The sequence below is a fragment of the Helicoverpa armigera genome, chromosome 16 (assembly GCF_030705265.1).
Source record: "Helicoverpa armigera isolate CAAS_96S chromosome 16, ASM3070526v1, whole genome shotgun sequence".
Lineage (NCBI taxonomy): Eukaryota > Metazoa > Arthropoda > Insecta > Lepidoptera > Noctuidae > Helicoverpa > Helicoverpa armigera.
Genome location: NC_087135.1, coordinates 2,016,518 through 2,024,518, shown reverse-complemented (window position 1 = coordinate 2,024,518; position 8,001 = coordinate 2,016,518). Strand labels below are relative to the sequence as shown.

Genomic DNA, 8,001 nt, shown 5'->3' with positions numbered 1-8,001 from the left:
GGTACGACGGCGACGGTTTGTAGTTTGTTCTAGATTAAAAAAATTTTATAGCTTTGAAAGGACACATGCTTCAACTATAGTTTCCATGGAACGCAGGTGAAAACGCGGGCGGAAGTTAGTGCTTTATATAGCCCAGCACTCAGAGCTAACTTCTATTAAGAATTAATATCTGGAGTAGAACCAGAGTACGGCCATTACACGCAAACTTTGAAACTTCACCTCTTTATAACATTAAGATTAGCGTTAGGATACATTTGTAACTAAGTACCTTTTACATTTCCTTATGTATTACTCGCGGTTCCCCTCGGTTATAGCTGCGTCCGGAGATAACTACTTCCCGCATTCGGGTAAAAAGCAGCCTAAGGAATTTTTCAGTCTATATATGTATTTATCTGTGTAGCTTATTCGAAGTAGTTCAATAGTTTTGCTATGAAAGCGTGAGAAACAGACAGGCGGAGCGTTAGCTTTACTTTTAAAAATATATCTAAAGATAAGCCTAGGTCAGATAAAGATACTGAATATTCATATACACATTACGAGGCAGATATTAGATATTTTTAAATGACACGTACGGACATTAGTATTCCAAAACCTTCTCGTACAAATAAAGCCGTTTCCTTACAACCCAAACACCACAATATTCCACAAAATCACTCCGAAATTCGCTTCCAAAAAGCTTGTTTGTTCATATCATTGAAAAGCCTATCGAATCAGATATGGGCAGCCAGTTTGCTTCACAAATAAAAATACGGGGTTTTGAGGAAAAAAAATGTATAATTCGGTCTTTGAATCCCGAGTCACGTAGGCCACGTTAATTCTCTCGGTATCGCTGTCCTGATAAGAGGGAAATTGTTCTTTATTTTTTAGCAACAAAGGGTTGTAAATCTATTGGCCGTGGTGAGGGTAGAATGGTCGTTTTAGAATTATAATGAATTGTTTGTCAATGTTATATTGCTTGTTTTTATTGATTATGATCATTTGTCGTTTTGGTTTTGTGATAAGGATTAAGGTTTGAAAAATGATAAATTGTGTAGAATATTTCTAAACCCAATTTACCTATATACTTATATTTTTGGACTCCCATAGAATAGAATAGAATAGAATAGGTCTTTGATACAAGTTAAACTAAAATCACAAGCCTGTTACATGTAGATACGTAACAAAATGTTGCTTAAGAGCGCTATTACAAAATCGAATCGCTCAGGTTTAGGTAAATTAGACGATAGCCGGCAGCACTTGCGCGCGTGTGCGTCTAGTGAAATACGCAACGCACACCTGCGGACCGCCACGCGGCACAAACAAACTTGAGACTTTGCCACTTTTATTTTCGAAATAGTTTATTGGTTTTATAGTTCATGAAATATTATTTGTACCGATGAATTTTATAACCTAGAATAGCTCGATTGAGTTACAATAAACAAATAATCGTTTACAATTTTTAAATTATTTAATCGACAACCAAACTTTTCACCATGTTTATCAATTAGGTTAATAATAATAAGTAATTGATTTATAAAAAAACTAAAATCTATAATTCGTCTTCCATGTATTGTATCTTCATTTTCCTGCAACAATAAAGACTAGGAATGTAAATAGTTTATTAAAACAAATATGTCTGTTGCGAGTGACAAAAAATATTTACCATATTATTTGTACTGGTATCCGATTGAGTCTGATAATCTGAATTAAATATGCTTTCATTATCCTGCAAGAATCAAAGATATCCAATAATATATTATTATGCAACAGCGAAACTAACGACGATGACATTTACGTACATATTTCTATATAACCAACATCAAAAAAAGAGAACCCAATCTATAACATTTTCGCATTAGAATATCATGGGTTAATACTTGTGTATATTACATTTCAATCAGATCATTATAACTAATAAATAAAATAAAAACTCACTAGTATCAAAACGAGTTCGTTGCGCAGGTTGCGCTATATTTTTCGAGCTCCGGCGAGTTTGCGCGGCGCAACAGCGAGCGATACGTCCTCCCTCGATAAGCGCCTGGCGCTGACTAAAGTTGAACACCGCGCGTCACAAGATTTATATTGATTTTTGCATTGCAAACAAAAATTATTTTAAAATATTGTTTTACTTTTAAATAGACCAATTTTTTTTTTCAAGCTTTATAACAATACTACCTTAATTATTAAATATGTTTTATTTGAATTTGGATTATACTTTCATAGATAAAAAATATAGTTTTGTACGGAAAATTGTCAGTAACTCTCAGTTTTATAGAATTATTTTTGGTGTATTACTGTATGAATTGTAATAAATTGGTGTAAGCAAGCACAAGTACAAGATATAGTTGTATCTTGAACATTTTTATAAATGGTTAAATTGCTATATCCTCGTAGTACTGAAGCATCAAAAGATTCCCAAAAGCAACATTTTATGAAACATCCTTTGCAGAGACAAAGATTTTACTAATGTACGTGGACAAATTAAAATATTTATTGAAAACAGCCCCAAGATAAATGATCAAACTTTCTTAATCTTATTTTTGTTTTTTTTTTGTGACTATATCCAAAGCATAATGACGCATCAAAACTCGTATAAAACTCGAAAATTTGTGATAGCCCTCTTAATAATATTCCACCTTACACATTTGTAAAATATCAACATAAATTAAAAGGCAGATTTAATTAACTGAATCCATCCAGATGCTTATCATTTTCATACGAATTTGCGAAAGTAAATGCTCTTTGAAAGAAAAAGTTGACCCTTGAGTGTCTTAATGGAAATACACCTGAGTTCAGAGCCTCTGGATATTTATGTTTTTAAGGTAATTTCTGTAGGCGTAAGCACTTATGCTTTTATAGAACAGGTGATTAAATAAACACGAGAATCTTAAAGCAGAGTACTCTAGTGATATGTATTATGTGCAAAAATAGGCGAAATGTATGTGCCAATTAAGTTAATTGATTGAAATCTCTAAGAATTGTTAGAATCTTGTGTGTGAGTGTTATAACGAATATAAGTTTATTTATAAACTTTGCCCGCAACTTCGTCTGCGTGGGCAATATAGAATCGTCAAAATACTACTTATCCCGTAGGTGCATTCTTTCACGTGACAGTATAATTAGGATTACCACTTAGCAGTCGCATAGATTAATTCATCAAGGTTGTGTTGTGGATGTGACCATTTATCTAAACAAAAGAAGTAAAGTTTGTGACGTTGTGGATATCTCTGGATCTAGTTTATTTATAAATGTAAATGCGACGGATTACTTAAGAGAAAACTAATCTTATTTTTCTGTGTTAAGTGTTAGATACGCTGTACCAAGAATAGATCATCAACATCAGCCATTGGAAGATTGTAGTAACTCAATGTGCGTCTGTACTTAGAAGAAAGTTTTACAAACCTGAACACTCATACAAGAGATTCTGGTTCTCTAACCACTAAGCTACGACTTTAAAACCAAACATATTGACTCCATTACAAACAGGCAAATTGTAAACTACAACCAACACCCGTCAACACAACTAAACTAAACCTAACACATTGATCAACGCGCATAGTTTTAGCCACGAACCACGAGCCACTACGTCGAATGAAAAATACGAATACTAAAAACATATAGAGTAGAATGTTTGTGGATAAATAAAACATGTATTGCATGCATTGCAACAGTCAGTGAATCCGCTGCCCTGTACTGGGAAGATTTATAGAGGGGAAACGAAGACCAACAAATTGTTGATTCCAAAACCACTTTTGCGATGATTTTTGAATTAGTGTTATATGTTATCTCTTTATGTTTATAACTCTAACTATTGTTGTAAGTAATTTGAAAATGTATTTTGTTACAGCTCGATAGAGTAAATAAATTATCTTTAAAGTAGCTCATGAAAAAAAAAAATTGTAAGCTGTTAGCTTCGAACATACATATGTATGTTGTTCAAGAGAGAATCCTAGTAAAGTTGTTCGTTCACGATGTTGTAACAACTATTCCTATATGTGCTCCATTTGTACCATTCACTGCTACGTAATAGTATGTTTATGTATTAATTTTGTTCCCAATAAATATCCACTACATACAAACGTAACGTTAAGATATTAGGTGCCTTAAAACACGTGACGGCATTTTGATAAATATATCCAAAACCTCACAATTTAGACGCTAGCAATATACGACTGAAATTACATAATATACCAGCTTTTCCCGACTTAGTACTTGGAAACCGCGCAGGATTTAATTACTAGGTAAAATATTACGAACGAAATACCAACTTCAAGTTGAACATTAATTTTGTCGGTGGCAGAGCGTCGGCAATCCTCCTGTAAATGTCGCTATTTCAGCTAATTGTCCCGGTTTTAATATCGGCTCTGAGATATTCTGATGAAGTCATTAGATCGTCTGTTTCTTTATAAGATGTAGGTATAGGATTTATTAATGACCAGTGTTTTATTAGATAAAAACTTTGATTGTGTGTGTATGAACTTCGATGAAGACCGATTATAGTTTGCAATATGCTTTCCAAAATTGTTAGAGTTACTCGAAAAGTACTAGAATAGCTTCATAATTTACTTATTCTCAGGTATTTGGTCAAGTCGACAGTTTACCTGCCAGAATAAATGATTTTGTTTTTACACATTATTACATAGATACTTATTCTATAAACCGTATTAATCTTCTGCTTGAAACAAAATTATTTAATATCGATCTGTTTACAGAGGCTCTACGTAAAATATTGGTAAAAATTACCACTGCCGTAAATAATATCATTTCAAAAAACAGCATATTCCTGTAAAATTTAAAACAGCACCCATACAGGAGAGTAACTTAACACCATGCATTTACATGTCTTCCAGCCTTTTTTCATAAATAAAAATTACCATTAAAATTCAATTGTTAAACGTACATCGTCATTGTAAGAGTTTTCAAGTCTCGATTTACGAATAATAAAATCCCCGCGAATCGTTTTTCGACAAATCCCCTATTCAATCTGAAATTATTCGCAATAGAAATTTGAATTGGAGTATTCAGTACATTTAGATGTCGTAATCACATCTTCCTAAGATTCGATTTACCCAATTTTGTACAGGGCACGATTGGACGAGTTTCATGATCATTTTGTAAGAGGCTCATGAGATTTTTCTGAAGCACCAACAAACTTATTAGCGAAGTAGATTGGATAATTATATGCTTCAAAAATGTAAATATTATGGATAATGGCTTGAATGCAGAATAATTTGCGATATTTGCTACGCTTATAAAAAGTTAAGTATTTAGGTAATCAGTAAGCCCCATCGTTGTAAGTCTCATCGTAGAATGTTTTACACTCTAAGATCAACTGTATAAACAAATAAGAACCAATGTTTTGAAGATAATGGATAATTATAATCACATACGATTCAAAAGTAGCTCAGTAGCACCGACTCCCAGATTAAATAAAGAATATTTTCCACTAATATTTTACTTAACTGAGTTCTATATCAGAAATTCCTAACAAACATCTAAAAATAATATAAATATAAAAAAATCATGTTATCAGTTTTAACCATCAATTTCCGCGTTTCCCTAATGGAGCCGAGTGCTGGTCTAAAGTACCGCGTTCATGAATGATGAATCGCCATTTCTATTGCTAACTAAGCGAAAATAACAGTATTGATTCGTTATTTTTAGGTTGCAGATTAATTAGTAGGTGAAGGATTTATTCAAAGGGGTTGAGTATATTTTAAGTGTAACTTTTAAATATTGGAATTCAGAAAGAAAAAATAAAATAAACATATCATCATCCACTAGATACTGACTTCTAGGCCAACGCACCCATGAATAGTTTTTTTGCTTTTCAGTGTTTTTGGGAGTCAGTTTTATTTTTTATAAAAAAATTTAGTGACATCATTACTAAATATATAAAATACGAAAAATATCTTTGACATTTCTTTTAATTTACAGTTTACGCTTTTACCTCCATCCAAAATTGTTCATCACAAGGCTACCAATTAACGTTGTTCTAAAAAAGTAATCAACAAAAGTACCCATAGTAGCCGACTGAAAAAAATGGGTCACCTAAAAAACGTTTATTCTCTTTTATAAACTGTGGAGCCACTTAGTCAAATAAATTGGATATCCAATATACCTTTATAGTTGCTAAAAACCAATCACTCAGCTTTTATAGGTCTATTTTTACCCTTTTTTTACAAAACAACAGTTTGTATTCACACACAATTATTATGCAGGTTAGGAAACTCGTCAACGATTTGAAAACTATTGACAGTATGTGTTTCAAAGCTCAGTGGGCAAAGCGCCGATTACCAGTTTAAAACAGTGGGCTTGGAGCCGGGTTTTTATTGAAATTCTAATTTCACTGTTACCCGTGTGTAGCTGGGTAGAAAATAATTTCAAATATTTTCCAACAAAATTGATTGATAGTTAGAATATTTCGTTTGGTTTTTTGGCCCATAAAAGCCACTGTATTTTGTCAAACTGCATTTTTTCAGATTATGGACTACTAGTAAAAAGTCGTCGATTTTTAGGGTTCCGTACCTCAAAAGGAAAAAACGGAACCCTTATAGGATCACTTTTTAGACCTGGACGGCATTTACTAAAAGAGAAGCAAGACTTTTTTACAACTCGAACCGTAGTAATCGATCCTATAAGCAATATCCAAATGAAACCAATTTTCTCTTCTTATCTCTTCTCCAAGTAATTATCTAAGAAAGCATAAGTGCTACTCGAAATAAGATCGTCATGATAAGCGATAGAAATGTATTTAACCTTATTACAAAACTCAGGTATAAAGTTTCAAAGTCACGATGTTGAAATCCAGTACCAGTATCTTTAATGTCTACGAAATTCGTTCTCTCTAGAACATGATATAATTTTAATAGGATTAAAGTCGTATCAAAATTTCATTATTGTTAATACCTATAAGTAGAAGAGAATGTAATAAACATTTTCATGTTTTAAAATATTAAAATTTTAATAACGTTTCATGGAATGTAAAAACACAAATTTAATCCCGTTTATTGCGAATTAATTTTAGAAAATGAAACTAGGACTCAACGTTTGAGATTAATTTGTGAAAATAAACGCATGTTTGCATCTGCCTTTGATAAATTAAATGTTTTACGAGCATTTTTTATTGTCAGTGAGATCTAACCTGCAGAAGCAGCTTGTTATTTATTTACAAGATGCGAAAAAGGCGTCTCTTGTAACTGTTCCAGCATCCAAAATATGTACAATACTCAACCAAAACTAACCAAAGCAAGTGAACTTTAGACTTAGTTTTGGTATTGCATACTTAGAAGTATACAATAAAAGTCTGTGAAAATAGCCTAAAAAATACTAGGTATAACAGATAGGTGGGCTTCCGAACAAACGAAGAAACTAATAAATGTGTACACTACCTACTATTTATTAGTTACATCTATCCGTAGTATCCATGTGTGACCAGCCTACACAATAAAATCTCCAAATACTGTGAAATTGATATTTCAACCATGCATGTACCACCCACGCAACAATAACAAAAAACGATTTCGAGTATAACATAGGAAATGTCAACCATCTCAAGTGATTTCACAATCTCATACGTAGGTTACACTCAATGAGACAACAATCGGTGAAGGAAATATCAAATAAAAAATATCTGATGCCCACCGATGAAGGAACGATAGCGGAGATGGCATAAGGTAGGTCACGCAGTAGTAGATCTTGTAGGTCACGGTAACGTATGATAGGCTTTACCAAAACGATAAATTACTAGAGCTAACGAGACGTTCGGGTTCCTTGTCGACCAATCTGTCAAATATTGGTCTTTTTGAAAAAAGTAAGCGGATTCTTAAGAAGTCGAATATGGCTTGTAACGTTCATCGTCCCCCGAACACCCGCATTTTGACGCGCTACTTAGGTACTAAGGACATATTGCGTTTTGACATCTCCGCCAGCCATTTCATTCTCTATGGATGCCCCCACGACTTTTCTGGGGCGCTACAATAAAAGCTATAAATAAACATTCTACATTTTTCTCTAGCTTTT

The 8,001-nt window shown here is 33.0% G+C and overlaps 1 long non-coding RNA gene across 1 annotated transcript; it reads right to left on the bottom strand.

The window, feature by feature from the left end:
- Positions 1-1,488: 1,488 nt before the first annotated feature.
- LOC135117937 (uncharacterized) lies at positions 1,489-2,438 on the bottom strand. The gene is made up of 3 exons (XR_010277266.1): positions 1,915-2,438; positions 1,643-1,705; positions 1,489-1,565 (listed from the first exon to the last, which is right to left on the bottom strand). It is a non-coding gene; the product is annotated as an uncharacterized LOC135117937 (long non-coding RNA).
- Between the last annotated feature and the right edge of the window lie 5,563 nt (positions 2,439-8,001).